Genomic DNA, 16,047 nt, shown 5'->3' with positions numbered 1-16,047 from the left:
GAACGAGAAGTGCTGGATAATTCACCTCCCCCTGCCAGGCCTGACCTGAAACACTTCAAAAAATGTTCAAAATGTCCCAGTTAGTGCCAAAATTTAAGGTTGTTCCTCAATATATTATAATATAATAAAATAATAATTATTCTCAATAATTTAATTATTCTCAAAATAATTATTTTTCAAAATTATGGTTATTTCTATCCCTCCCCATCTCTCTGGGGTTTTTTTTAGCCTACATTTTCCCTACAGAGCCTTCATCCCATTCCTGCACTTCACCAATTCCTCCCACCTGGAGAGGCTGGGGGAGAAACTTCCAGAAGATTTTGGTGCAGTGGCCTGGACTAAAAATCCCACCAGGGCAGAGATTGGGCAGAACGGCAATATCCCAGTGATTTCCATAAAACAACAGCCACAGGGAGCTCAGCAGGGAACGAGAAGTGCTGGATAATTCACCTCCCCCTGCCAGGCCCGACCTGAACCACTTCAAAAAAAAGGTGGTGTCAAGCAAGAACAAGTTTTGAAGGGATCAATTGTTTCCTTTCCCTGGGAGAATGTTAACTGAGATATAAAGCAAAACTGTTGATTTAAGCAGCTGTGCACCAACCCTTGTGCTCTGCTGCATCAATAACTCTGGGATAAACTGAGCTCCTCTGCCACATTTTTATCATATCCCCAAAAAATATCAAATTCCTTCAGTCTGATCACAATTGAAAAGAAATCTCTCTGAGAGGTATTTTCCTGACACGTAGCTCCAGGGCAGGAGATTTTTTAGGGCTTTTATTCCTATAATATAATATAATATAATATAATATAATATAATATAATATATGTATATATACACACATACCATATTATATAATATATTATATATAATTATATAAATTATATATATTATATTATATATTAATATATTATATTATATATTAATATATTAATATATTCATATAATATAATATATAATATATAACATATATTATAATTATATATTTTATATATTATAATTATATATAATATAATATATATTGTATATTAATATAATATATTAATATATATTATATTATATATAATTATATAAATTATATATATTATATTATATAATATATATTAATATATACATACGTATATATATTAATGTATATATTCCTGTATATTTATTTTTTATTCCAGCTCCTCATCACAGAACTACAAATCCAACCTCCAAAAATTACCCTAAAACAGAATCCAGCTGATATTAAAGCATCAGCAGGGCTCCATTACCAGCTTTTTGGTCTGAACGTGGTAATATCAGCTATTCCTCTTTTATATTAAACCTGGATCTTTAGGAGAGAATTCCTTCCCTGGGCGACGCTGGCAAATGTGAACTCCCTGGAATTTCTCAGTCCCACATCCATTATGGATGAGATGATGATCAGCTCGACAATAAGGGGGAAAAAAAGGAGTGAGACAAAAAGATTTGCTTTGGGAAAGAGTTCCTTGTGTTCTCAGGGTGAAAACACGCAATATCTGTGGAAAAATATACTTGGAATAACACATCAAGTCATCTTCCATGGGATGCGTGGTTTGAAAGCAAAACGAGTGAGAGGCTCCAAGTCAGAAATACAATTTAATAAGGAGAAAGGTAAAAAGGTAAAATAAAATCAAATCAATGCAATAACACAAAGGAGCACTGACAGAGTCAGAACACACCCTGAGCAGGGTGGTGGGAGCAGTCCAGGTGAGGGGCTCTTCCTGAAGCAGTGATCCCACAGAAAGGTCTCGGAGCTCTGCTCCTCTGGGAATCCAGTGGCTCAGGGCTGCTTGTCCTGTCCCAAATCCCAGATTCTCTCCAGGTGGGAATGCTTGGCTCCTCCCCCTGGGCATTGGGAGCATCTCCCAATGGGATGAGGAGTCGTGCAGTGGCTCCTTGATGGCCCATTAAACAGAGAGAGCTCCTGGAGGGAGTTCCCTGTGAGTCCTGGGCAAGGCATTGATGGGCCATGAGCAGAAGAGCCCAAAGGAGGGGCCTGGGAAAACACTGCCCCACCTGGTTCCAACAGCTCATGGGGATGGGGATGGAATAAATACTGTGTGCACATCCTACACCACAACCCAGGACAGATGCAAGAACCTGGTTTGGTGTTTAGGAGAGAACTGAATTTTGCACAGCAAAACAACACCAAAATACCCCTGGTTTGGGTATCTGTGAGCAGCCGCCCCTTGGAAAATGTAAACGATAAATTTCCCTGCTTTCCCAGCAAGCCAAGTTCTGTAAACCAGGCTTACCTTCGGCTTTAAATGAATGTTTACATTGATAAGTAAATTGAAAATTACATCTCCTGCATGCATTACCCACGCTAATTCCACAGCCCTGGCTGCAAATATTGACAGAGCTCTAACTCATTCATTAGTCCAGATACTTACAAATCATTTGGATACTCCCAGTTTATCTCAGCTTCATTTTCCATGCTGGAATCAGGCAAGAAAAAGCAGCAAATTGCTGCAACTTCAGCATTTCTGCTTCAAATTTCCAGGGCATGAAGGTGGTTGTAGGTGTTAAGGCTGAAGATGGAGATTTAACTAATTCTGGCAGCTACTGGAGCTGCTGTTCTCTACCTTCCCCCAAAAGCAGCTGCTCCTTCCCACTCCTGACCTTTCCCCAGTCCATGTGCAGCTGGAATCACCGGCTGGAGGCACAAACAGGGAATTTGGGGCAACAAACTGGGAAACTGCTAAAGGGAACAGAATGGGAAAGACCTTGAGGTGCAGCCCTGGTTCTGTGCCTGAGGTGTTTTGGTTTTCTGAAATTCTTTTCCCAGGGAATTTTCTGTGAACAGGAGAAATGTTTTTGGAACTGGAACTTTGTTCTTCATTCCTTTCCCCAGGAGGGACTTCTCCTTGCTGTCCCTCTGCTCTGCCCAATGGGAGTGAAGAGGTTTGTCTTTGTGTCACCAATCCAATTGGTCTGTGTGAAATAGTAGAAAAGGGAGACACATCCCAGAAATAAAGGAGTCATTTTCAGCCTCCTGAATCTCAGAGTCTGTGTCCTTGTGGTGTAAAACAGCAACACTGAGGATCATTGAACCCACCCAGCACCACCAACCCCTGTCCCCAAGTGTGGGCCTGATATTTGTGGGTCTGAGAGATTTTATCCTGCTGGCAGCTGCTAATCTGTTCTCAAAGAAAAATTTCCCAAGAAAGTTTCTTCTCAATCTTGGCAAACAACTCTCCTTTCCCAGAACAATCTTTCTCCAGGGGGTGTTTTGCTGTTTCTCTGGTTTAACCAATGGCATTAGAGAGGTGTCGTTCCTATTCCCCAACCATGGTCAGTCTGGATGGGAACACCTTATAAAAGGTGGTGAGAATTGGACAATAAAGCCTTTTTTCTGTGCTCTTTGCCTTCTGAAATATTTGGAGTCTTTCTTTCGTGTCCTACAGTAACACAAGAACATCCCAACCTTGTTCCAGAAGGGAACAGATTCTGCAGGCTCCCAAAAAGTAACAGCTCCCAGAATTGAATACAGCAACATCTCCTGGTGGCACGTTAAATCCATTCCTGCTGTAATTAGTTTGATTAATACAAGTTTCTAAACCTGCCCAGCCCTGGCTGTCCCCAGAGTCCCCATCCCTGGAAATGTCCAAAACACCTCTGGGTCTGGCACTTGAGTGTTGCTGTAGGACACAAAAGAAAGATGAGAGACTCCAAATATTTCAGAAGGCAAAGAGCACAGAAAAAAGGCTTTATTGTCTAATTCTCACCACCTTTTATAAGGTGTTCCCATCCAGACTGACCATGGTTGGGGAATAGGAATGACACCTCTCTAATGCCATTGGTTAAACCAGAGAAACAGCAAAACACCCCCTGGAGAAAGATTGTTCTGGGAAAGGAGAGTTGTTTGCCAGGATTGTTTTGAGGAGGAGCTTTCTTGGGAAATTTTTCCTTGGGGAAAGGTTAACAGCTGCCAGCAGGATAAAATCTCTCAGGCCCACATTCTTGCTCCCCACAAGCAGTGCTTGACTGTTTTTACAAACTCCAAGTATTTTACTGAGAGCTCCCTCCCCTTGCAGCACCAGCACCTCCACTGCAATCCAGGACTGGATTCCACATAAAATTCCCCTTAAAACCAGGTTATACTGTAATGCTGATTATAGACAGACACAGGGGGTAATCCTTGCTCATTTATAAATCAGTTTCATTTTAAAAAGTGCATCTGTTATCATAAAATCCTGGAATATCCTGAGCTGGAAGGGACCCACAAGGATCATCTGTGGGGATTGTTACAGGTGATCTCAAAACCCCAAAGGTCAGAGGATGTTTAACAATATTTCTGAACTGAATAGATTATTCAATGATCTGCTCAGTGTTGGCCATTCTCTATTTTTTTTTTAGGTGTAAAAGCACCTAAAACAGGCCATCAGGAAGGGAAATTGTAATTATAACGTGGTATTGAAAAAGGAAATAATCACCACAGGCCCCCAAAATCTTCCCAGCTCTCTCATCAAACTGCTGGTGGTTTGGAAAAAAAAAAAAAAAGAGTTTTAATTTGTTTGGGTTTATTTCTTAACCTTTTGGCCACTTGGGGCAGGAGGTTTGAGCATCACCCCCTAAACACAACCCCTGGAACCAGCCCTGGCTCCAACAGGGGCAGTGAGAGGGAAAAATTGGGATTTTCTCATGGAAAATGGGATCTTCCCAGTGCAGGGCATTTCATTGCCCATCATTCCACTGCCACTTCTCAGAGAAACACTTAAAGAGCTCTGTAAACTCCCCCTTGAGGATAAAATAAATGAGTTTAGGCTCCCCCAGGAATGTTCAGCATAAAGTTTAGCCCAAAGTAAAAGCCAATATTGAAAATCATTTGATGGGCACAATAGAAAGAGGCCAGAAAAGAGCTGCTGACATTTCTGTAGGATTCTTTCAGAGCCAAACTTGCAGTCGCCATCGATTTTTTGTTTTCTTCACAAGTATAGATATATTATTTAATAGAAACCAACAGTTTGTAAACCAACTTTCTTGTGCTTCTGAAATATTGATGGCTTTTAGGAGGTTTGGAAACTTGACTGAAAAAACTCGGTTCCACATAGGAGGCCCAAAATGATGCAGCTAAATCTATACCAAAGCGAAAAAAACCCCCCAAAAAACCCCCAAAAAACCCCCAAAAAACCCCCCAAAAAACCCCCCCCAAAAACAACAAAACCCACCCAAAAAACAAAAAACAAACAAACAAAAACAACCCCCAAACCACATTTTTCTTAACTGCTGCTTTTTATGAGTTTTAAAAGCTGACATTCATCAAGCTCTTCCTTAAAAATAAAAAAAAAATAAAATCCCCCAAACCCCAACATGTTTTTTCTTTCTCTTGTTTAGATGGACTTGATGTCTTTTCCAAAACTTTGCTTCTTGCTGGTTCAAAAATCTTCACGTTAGGCCTTTTTAATTGAATAACATCACTCCTGCTCTGCCCCAAAAAATCAATTACTCCAGTGAATACACCAAGAAAATTTGGCCTAAATGACTCTCCAATAATCCTGACACAGAGCTGTCAGCTTACACTGTGCCTCTAAAAGGCTTTTATATAATATTTCCATATTTTCACAGGAATGGAGATGTTTTTGCAGGGAAGGATTCCACTCTGCTGTCATTTACACTAAAACAACCACTAATATTCCAATATAAATATTCCAATATAAATATTCCTAGCCAGGGTTCCAGCCTTCCCTCCCTTCCCTGGGTGGTTACAGGTCTGGGATTCACAGGAGAGAGGACAAATATTGAGTTTTCCTGGGGTCCCCTTTGCCATCAGGGGGGTGAGTGACACTCCCACCCCCTCGAATTGCCGATGGGACACTGGAGAGCCCCTGAACAAGGAGGTCATTATTAAAAAAATATAAATTATTGGGGTTTATAAATAATCTCCACTTTGCTGGTGTTGCCAACCAGCTTTTCTTGAAAGGGTTTTCTGCAGTTGGAAGAGTGAGAGCAGGGCTACACAAATCCCCAAAATTCCCAGAGTAAAGCAGGGACACAGAAATCCCAACCAAAAAATTCTCAGAGTAAATCAGAGTGAGAAATTCCAACCAAAAATTTCCAGAGTAAACCAGGGTCACAGAAATCCCACCCCAAAAAGTCCCAGAGTAAACCAAGGTCAAAGAAATCCCACCCCAAAAATTCTCAGAGTAAACCAGGGTGACAGAAATCCCAACCAAGAATTCCCAGAGTAAAGCAGGGTCACATAAACCCCACCCCCAAAAATCTCAGAATAAACCAGGGTTACACAAATCCCACCCAAAAATTCCCAGAGTAAACCAGGGTGAGGGAAATTCTAACCAAAATTTCCAGAGTAATCCAGGGTCACAGAAATCCCACCTCAAAAATTCCCAGAGTAAACCAAGGTCACAGAAATCCCAACTGAAAATTCCCAGAGTAAAGCAGTGTCACAGAAATCCCAACCAAGAATTCCCAGAGTAAACCAGGGTCACAGAAATCTTGCCCCAAAAATTCCCAGAATAAACCAGAGTCACAGAAATCCCACCCCAAAAGTTCTCAGAGTAAACCAGGGTGAGAGAAATCCCAAACAAGAATTCCCAGAGTAAACCAAGGTCACAGAAATCCTACCCCAAAAATTTTCAGAGTAAACCAGGGTTACAGAAATCCCAACCAAGAATTCCCAGAGTAAAGCAGGGTCACAGAAATCCCACCTCAAAAATTCCCAGAGAAAAGCAGGGTCACAGAAATCCCACTCCAAGAATTCCCAGAGTAAACCAGGGTCAAAGAAATCCCACCTGAAAATTCCCAGAGTAAACCAGTATCACAGAAATCCCAACCAAAAATTCCCAGGGTAAACTGGGGTGACAGAAATCCCACCCCAAAAATTCCCAGAGTAAACCAGAGTGAGAGAAATCCTAACCAAAAAATCTCAGAGTAAACCATGGTGACACAAATCCCACCTGAAAATTCTCAGAGTAAACCAGGGTCACAGAAATCCCAACCAAAAATTCCCAGAGTAACCCAGGGTCACAAATCCCAACGAAGAATTCCCATAGTAAAGCAGGATCACAGAAATTCCACCCTAAAAATTCCCAGACTAAACCAGGGTGACAGAAATCCCAACCAAGAATTCCCAGAGTAAACCAGGGTGACAGAAAACCCACCTGAAAATTCCCACAAACGAATCAGGGCTGAACAAATCCTACCCCCAGATTCCCCCAAAATAAAGCAGGGCTGAAAAACCTGCCAGAATTCTGTGTGCTGCTCATGCAAACGAGAGGGAAAAGCTGCTGGTGTTTTCCATGGATGGTCCCCAAGTAGATACTCAGGGAAACTGAGGCAGCGAGAGCTGAAGAGGTGGAACTTGGAGGAAAAAGCACTTAAAACTTGCCAGATTCAGCTTCTGGAAGAAAAAAAAGGGAGGAAAAAGCACTTAAAACCTGCCAGACTCAGCTTCTAGGAGAAAATAGGGGAGGATAATTGGAGTTTATGGCTCTGGGCCTTTCCACCCCTCCCAGTCCATCTCTGTTGTGACCCACAAAGTATTTTCAGCCCCTGGCACAGGTTCAGCATCCTCCTGGTCCCAGCCTGTGGAATCTCCACACCTAAGGGACACCAGCAGGATTTTCCTCACCTGGCAAGTCCAAAAAGTGCTAAAAATAAATCTTTGCATTCACACACAGCCACACCTCGGGCCTGGCCAGGTCTGCCCTGGCTGCAGCCCAAAATATCCACTCTGTGCATAAAAATGAGGAGAAGCATCACATAAAAGCAGAGGGTCAGCTTTTTAAAACCCACCCTGACGGGTAAAAAAAAAAAAAAAAAAAAAAAAAAAAAAAAAAAAAAAAAAAAAAAAAAAAAAAAGCAGAGCTGGCACTTCATGAGAGGATTGATGGGCAGGGTGGGATTTGCTGAAATGCTGGACTTGGAGCCTTTTCCAGCCTTAATGATGCAGTGCTAAAGGTTCCTGCTGGGGTGAAAGCTCACATCCCTCTTTTAACCTTATCCCAAAATACAACTGCTCTAAAGGCCCTTTGGACACGGTGCCAATGAGAGGTTTTTCCCTTTGCTGCCAGCAGCTTTCCTCCCTAAATTTCCACCCTTTATTCCCCACATTGTATCTAGTTGCTCAATTTAGAGCAGCCTGTATTTTCCTGCACTTCTGAAGCCATAAACTGATTTTCTGCCTGATGGGCACAGACAGAAATTCCCTGAACGTGGGGCTGGAGAGCTGAGCAGCTCCAACCTTTAACGAGGTGTTCCCAGCTCAGGTCCTGCTCAGCTCTAACAAGCAGCCCTTTATCATCTCCATCACTTAATTTAACTCTCAGCCTTCAGATGCTGCAGAGCAGACTTGTTTTACTTCATCTACATCTCTATCGACCTGCCTGTCATTTGCATTATTTATCAAAGCCTGGCAGAGCGTGCAGAGCTCCACCAAAAAGCTGCTGGAACAGGCAGGCCCTGCCCAGACAAGCTGCTCTTTTAAAGAGACAAGGTTTGACATGAGGGGAAGGGCAGGTGGGGCACAGAGCAGGGGCTGGACACGACAAATTCCCTGTTTTTCACTGAGATCATCTCAGGGATGCTGAGGAGGAAGGGAGGGCTCCCTGCAGCGCTTCCTGAAGCTTTCCTCAGGTTTTAAACTCATTTTGTTGCCTGAAATACCTGACATTTCCTGGGGGTGCTGCCGGGGCTGTCACAGGAGGTTTGTTCTCTGTGCTTATTGCAGCAGGAGCCCCAAAAAGGTCCAGGAACCACAGCAACCCCCAGCGTGGGGGTTCCACCCAGGCCTGGAAGGTTTGACACAAAATCTCACCCAAAAATTCTCAACGAAACAGGGCTACACAAATCCCACCTGAAAATTGCCACAAACAAAGCAGAGCTATACAAATTCCACCCAGAAATTCCCACAAACAAAGCAGGGATGCACAATTCCCACCTGAAAAGTCCCCCAAATCAACCAGGGCTGCACTAATTCCACCCAAAAATTCCCTAAAGCAAATCAGGGCTACACAAATCCCACCTGAAAATTTCCATGAACAAAGCAGGGACACACAATTCTCTCCTGAAAAGTCCAAAGAACAAACAAGGGCTACACAAATCCCACCCCAAAATTCCTACAAACAGAACAGGGCTATACAAATCCCACACCCAAATACCCACAAACTAAGCAGGGATACAAAAATCCCATCCCAAAATTCCCACCAACAAAGCAGGGATAAACAAACCCCACCTGACAATTCCCAAGAGCCAACCAGTGCTGGAAAAATCTGGACTAGAAGATCTAAAGAGTAAAACAGGGCTACACAAATCCCACCTGAATATTCCCACGAACAAAGCAGGGATACACAATTCCCTCCTGCAAATTCCAAAGAACAAACCATGGCTACAGAAATCCCACCCCAAAATTCCCACAAACTCAACAGGGCAACACAGATCCCACCCAAAAAATTCCCACAAACAAAGCAGGGCTACGCAAATCCTACCTGAATATTCCCACAAACAAACCATGGCTACAGAAATCCCACCCCAAAATTCTTACAAACAGAAGAGGGTTACACAAATCCCACCTGAAAATTCCCACCAACACAACAGGGATACACAAATCCCATCCCAAAATTCCCACCAACAGAGCAGGGATAAACAAATCTCACCTGAAAGTTCCCAAGAACAATCCAGTGCTGGAAAAATCTGGACTAGAAGATCTAAAGAGTAAAACAGGGCTACACAATTCCCACCTGAAAATTCCAAAGAGCAAACCATGGCTACAGAAATCCCACCCCAAAATTCCCACAAACTGAACAGGGCAACACAGATCCCACCCAAAAAAATTCCCACAAGCAAAGCAGGGCTACAAAAAAATCCCACCCCAAATTTTCCAGTGGGAAACACAGGGCTACACAAATCTCACATGAAAATTCCCAGGACTAAAATGGGATGACCAAACCCTACCTGGAAAATTCTCACAGTAAAATGGGGCTACAAAAATCCTGCCTGGGAATTCCTGCAAACAAAGGAGACCTACACAAATTCCACCTGAAAATTCCCAAGAGCCAACCAATGCTGCAAAAATCTGGACTAAAAGGTCTAAAGAGTAAAACAGGGCTACAGAAATCTCAGCTAAAAATTCCTGAGAGTAAACCAGAGTTACAAAAATCCTACTTGAAAATTCCCACTAGCAAACCAGAGCTAAACAAATTCCACCCAAAAATTCCCACCAACAAAAAGCAGGGATAAACAAATCCCACCTGAAAATTCCCAAGAGCCAACCAGTGCTGCAAAAATCTGGACTAAAAGGTCTAAAGAGTAAAACAGGGCTACACAAATCCTGCCTGAATATTCCCACAAACAAATTTGGGCGACACAAATCTCACTCTGAAATTCCCAAGATTAAAACAGGGCTACACAAATCCCATCCCAAAAATCCTACGAACAGAACAGGGCTACACAAATCCCACCTGAAAGTTCCAAAGAGTAAAACAGTGCCTGAAATCCCCTAAACGTGGCTACACAAAATTCCCTTTTTCGGAGCCATTTCATTTTGATGCAATTATTAACTTTACTAAATGGGAATAAAACATCAATTCCCTGACCCCAAACACACAGAGATCCTGGAGTGAATTTCCAGGTGTGTTGCTTTGGACTCTGGTATCCTCCTCTTGACAGCAGCTGATGGATTTTAATTTATTTATTTTAATTTATTTATCCATCCTCACCAGGGCATTGCCACATCTCTGAATGCTTCCATCACCCATCAAACAAAAACTAAATCCACTTCAAATAACTTTAATAACTTCTTGCACCTTAAGAAACCTGCACAAAAACAATAAGCAGAGAGGGATGCACACTTGACAACACCCAATTAGTACAAGTTATTTTCATTCCCACAGTTCTAAACCCAGCTCCAGTTTGAACTTTAATGAGTTTAAAGCACCAAGAGCCCTCACGCTGATCCACTGGACCAGAGTGAGATTCAAGCACTACTTCAAAACTTATTTGCATCGAGAAATACAAACCAGGAGGCATTTGCATCTCACCAGGGGCAATGTCAGTTCTTTAAGGATTCACATCTCCTCGTTTGAGTTGATTTTAGAAAGAGAAGGAGGTGACCAGGGCCCCCCAAGAGGAGCAAGGAGCCTCTGATGAGCTCCATGTGAAGGGATTCAACCACTAAACAAAACCCAGAACCTCTCACCTGAGTCTTAAAAAAGCTGCTGCAAAATTGGGGTGTTTCTTTTTAATAATTGTAAAAACCCTTTGGTGAGGCAGCTTTAAATGTTCTTTTAGCCATCCTTTGATAATCCAGTTTTTACAGAAGGTTTTCTAAGACGCTCAAGGTGCCCCAGAAAGCACAGGGTGGGCTTAAACCATTTCCAGGGGTCTCGGGACCTCTGTGAGATTCACTCTGAGGGGTCACACTTGGTGTTTCCAGCTCTTCTGAATCCTGGAGAGGCTGGAGAGAGCCCAGAGGAGCCCCAGGGGGATCAGAGGGATGGAGGAAAGACTGGGAGGGTTGGGATTGTTATCTTTGGGGTGACCTCCAAGGACCTGATGGAGCTGCAGGAAACAAGGAGAGAGAAAATTCCCAAGGGATGGAGGGACACAGGGAATGGTTTCCCATTGCCACAGGGCAGGGATGGGTGGGATATTGGGACTGAACTCCTGGCTGTGAGGGTGGGGAGGAGCTGGGATGGAATTCTCAGAAAAGCTGTGGCTGCCCCTGGATCCCTGGGAGTGCCAAATGTGGGAATTCCAGGCACAGAAAATTCTCTAAACCTTGTGCCTGCAGGCCCAAACACAGAAATGAATACAGGGTTTGACCTGAGACCTTGGAAAAGCTTCCAAATTTAGAGACCATCAGCAAGAACGTGGGTTTGTAGTTTAGATAGAAACATATTAAGCTCAGTAGAGGAAAGTTTGAAGGTTTTAAAGTTTGGATATAGAAGCAGTTACAGAAATAGTAAAAAAGTTTTAAGGTGTAGCAAGTAAGTTTGTGTGTCACTATAGAATTCGATAAAAAATGCCCCCACTGTGGCAGGACATTTTAATTAGCCATTGCTAAAACAAAAAAAGTTAAAACAATCATAAACACACATAAAACATAAAAGTTAAAACAGTCTCTGTGGCAGTAAATTATTGGGTAATGAACCTTTAAAACCCCTGTAACCTGGTGACCACTGGCCACCAGCTCCTGGCGTGTGCAGTGAAGACGTTCTCACTCCTTGAGACTGGGGCAAGAATTCAGGTTTTAAGAGGCAAGAATTCAAGTTTTAAGATTTCTCCCAGTGCTCCGGGGATAGCCAAGGCTCCCGATATCCAAGGCCAGGCTGGAGCACCTGGGACAGTGGGAGGTGTCCCTGCCATGGCAGGGGTGGCCCTGGGTGGGATTGCAGCTCCTTCCAAGCCAAACCGTCCCAGGATTCTGTGATTTAATGCTGCAGGGGGAGCAGAGGGAGGGAACAGCTCATTCCTGGACATCCTGCCAATCCTAATCCTGCTCCAAGGAGTCTTCAAGGAAGATGCACAAACCAGAGCCCTCAGGACCATCTTGTGTCTCTCCCTCACCCCCAGCCCTAAAAAAACTGGGAATTCCCCATGGGAATCATCTCTGGATCCTTCTGGATCCTTCCAGTATCTTCCAGATCCCTCAGGGCCATCCCAGATCCCCCAGAACCATCCCAGAGTGATTCCATCATCACTCGGAAGTAGGGAATTCCTGATGGGAATCATCTCCTGGATCCTTCCAGAACTTTCTGGAACCTTCCAGATCCTTCAGAGCCATCCCAGAGCCTCCCAGCCCTTCCTGGACACCTCAGGACCATCTTGGATCTCCTTGGTGCCCAAAAATCTGTGAATTCTCCATGGGAATCACCTCTGGATCCTTCCAGAACCTTCCAGAGCCTTCCAGAACCCTCAGGGCCATCCCAGATCCTCAGAACCATCCCAGAGTGATTCCATCATCACCAGGAAATAGGGAATTCCCAATGGGAATCATCCCCTGGATTCTTCCAGGACTTTCCGGAACCTTCCAGATCCCTCAGGGTCATCCCAGAGCTTCCCAGACCTTCCTGGATACCTCAGGACCATCTTCGTTCTCCCCAGGACCCAAAAAGCTGGGAATTTTCCATGGGAATCACCTCTGGATCCTTCCAGAACCTTCCAGATATCCCCTGGACCTTCCAGATCCCCCCTGGACCTTCCAGATCCTTCCTGGATACCTCAGGACCATCTTGGATCTCCCCAGTGCCCCAAAGTCTGGGAATTCTCCATGAGAATCATCTCTGGATCCTTCCAGAACCTTCCAGATCCCCCCCTGGACTTTCAGATACTTCCTGGATAGCTTAGGACCACCTTGGATCTCCTCAATCCCCAAAAATCTGGGAATTCTTCATGAGAATAATCTCTGGATCCTTCCAGAACCTTCCAGATTCCCCCTGGATCCTCCTGGATCATCCCAAATTGTTCCAAACCAGATCCATCTCTGGACAGAACCAGGACTGTGAACACCCAGGCCTGGCCCCAGCCTGATCAGGAATTCCAGCCCCCTGTGCCCAGGCCTGGAGAGAAAGTGAACTGTAAATCATTCCCAAGGCACTTGCAGATAAGGCCTAAACCAATTAATATCAGAATTATTGATGCACAGCAAATATTTTGCAACTAATTTATCTGAAACTCTGCCACCACTTCCCGTTTCCCAGCATTGATTTATAAATCATTGAACAAACAGTGGCATGTCCAATAAATACTTTATGAATGTTTGCCAGCCATTTATCTTACATAATATGATATAAATACATTGCAAATACCGCAATGTTTGAGGAGACTGTTTATAAATTACAACTCGAATATCATCAACAGTTTATAGGAGTGTTGCTCCCTTTGTCCAACACAAGGGATTTAAAGGGGATTTTCTAACCCAGGCCATTCTATGATTTTATGACAAGGTTTTATGATGTATTTCGCTCTAAATTACCGCGACCACATTTTCTATCCCAGCAGAGCACTGACATCACTGCATTTGCCAACCTGCCCTTTCTTTCAACCCTAAACCCCGGGAGGATTTGGGAGGAAAATGCTTTCTTTCCCCTCCTTCATCAGCCTCTCAAGATGCCCTGGATCCCGCTGTTCTGAGCACACCCTTTTAGCAACGAGAGCCCTCCAGAGCCCTGGGGAGCCCGAGGCGCTGATTGAAAGTCACGAGCTGCTGGGGTTTGTGCCTTATCAACTTGATTTTCCTCTGCCTTTTTAATACACAAAATATCACTGGGGGGTACCAGGGGAGGGGAGGGGGGAGGACAAGCCTGGTTTGAGTTTGTCACTGATTTCTGCCTCGCTCGCGCTGAAAAGTCGTCACTGAGAGCAAGGTTGGAAAGGGCTGGGTTTGATCACAGGATCACAGAATTCACAGAATTCACAGAATTCATAGAAATCACAGAAATCACAGAAATCACAGAAATCACAGAAATCACGGAATTCACGGAATTAACGGAATTCACAGAATTCACAGTGTGATAAGTTTATAATATAAAGTTGGCTTTTCGCAAGATGTGTGCTGTATGATTAATAACTTTGTGGTAAGGATATAAATTAGGCATAGTAGTGGTAGTAGTTGATATAGGAGTTGCTTGAACTGTCTGTTTGGTCAGGAGAACATCCCGTGAACATGGAAAGAAGACTCTGCTATTGATACACCAGCTATCAGCATCTCCCATCTGAAGAAAGCATGGACCAAGGCCCGAGCTGGAGGTGATAATGAAGACACAGCCCAGAAACACAAATGTTCTAAAAAGGCTGAACCAAAGAGGGGCCATGCTAAACATGCTGGAATATGGAAACTAGTTTATGGAAAAATATGAATATTCAACAGATTGATACAATAGAAAGGGTATTTAAAGAATGTCTCTGAAATAGCAGGTTGTGCACTTAGCTGAATGCCTAGTCACCTGGCTGGCCTTACTGTCTTTTACTTAATCTGTCCCTTAATAGTCTTATTTTTTTATCATTAAGCCTATTTCTTAAAATTTACCAGGAAAGTGAACTCTGTTTTTCACAACAGAATCACAGAATCACCAGGTTGGAAGAGACCTCCGAGATCATCGAGTCCAGCCCAGCCCCAACAGCTCAACTAAACCCTGGCCCCGAGTGCCACATCCAGTCTTTGTTAAACACACCCAGGGATGGTGACTGCACCACCTCCCCGGGCAGACCATTCCAGAACTTTATCACTCTTTCTGTGAAAAACTTCTTCCTGATATCCAACCTGTATTTCCCCTGGCTCAGCCCGAGGCTGTGTCCTCTGGTTCTGTCAGCGCTGCCTGGAAAAAGCCAGGTGTGGGCTGGGCCTTGAAAAACTCCCACTTCCAGCCAGGAAAGGATGGAAAAGTTAAATGTGTTCCAGAGGGCTCCCAGCAAAGCAGAGTGAGGCAGCAGGACCCCTGAGCTCCTGCAATGCCACTGCTCTGACACTGTTTCACACCACAAGGACACAGACTCTGAGATTCAGGAGGCTGAAAATGACTCCTTTATTTCTGGGATGTGTCTCCCTTTTCTACTATTTCACACGGACCAATTGGATTGGTGACACAAAGACAAACCTCTTCACTCCCATTGGGCAGAGCAGAGGGACAGCAAGGAGAAGTCCCTCCTGGGGAAAGGAATGAAGAACAAAGTTCCAGTTCCAAAAACATTTCTCCTGTTTACAGAAAATTCCCTGGGAAAGGAATTTCAGAAAACCAAAACCCCTCAGGCACAAACCAGGGCTACACTGCTCCACCTTTTTTCCTCAGTGTCCACAGGAATGGCACAAGAACAGGATCTGGTCCCACTTCCAGGTGGCAGCTGATCACCTGTATCTCACCTGGGTGACAGGAGGTCACTCCTGACTCACTCAAGGCTGTTGCTGCTGAGTTTGGAATTATTCTCTTCCTTTCCTGCCCAGCTCTGGATAAATCCTGGAGGAAAGAAAAAACCAAAAACAACCAAACAGAAATTACTAAAAAAAAGCATGGACAAATTCAGCAGTTTAGTTGTAGCTATTTAGGGAACTTGTCTTACCTGTAGTTCAGTCCCACAACTTTGATAAA

This window comes from Zosterops lateralis, assembly GCF_965231275.1.
Source record: "Zosterops lateralis genome assembly, chromosome: 30".
Lineage (NCBI taxonomy): Eukaryota > Metazoa > Chordata > Aves > Passeriformes > Zosteropidae > Zosterops > Zosterops lateralis.
This window is presented reverse-complemented; position numbering follows the sequence as displayed.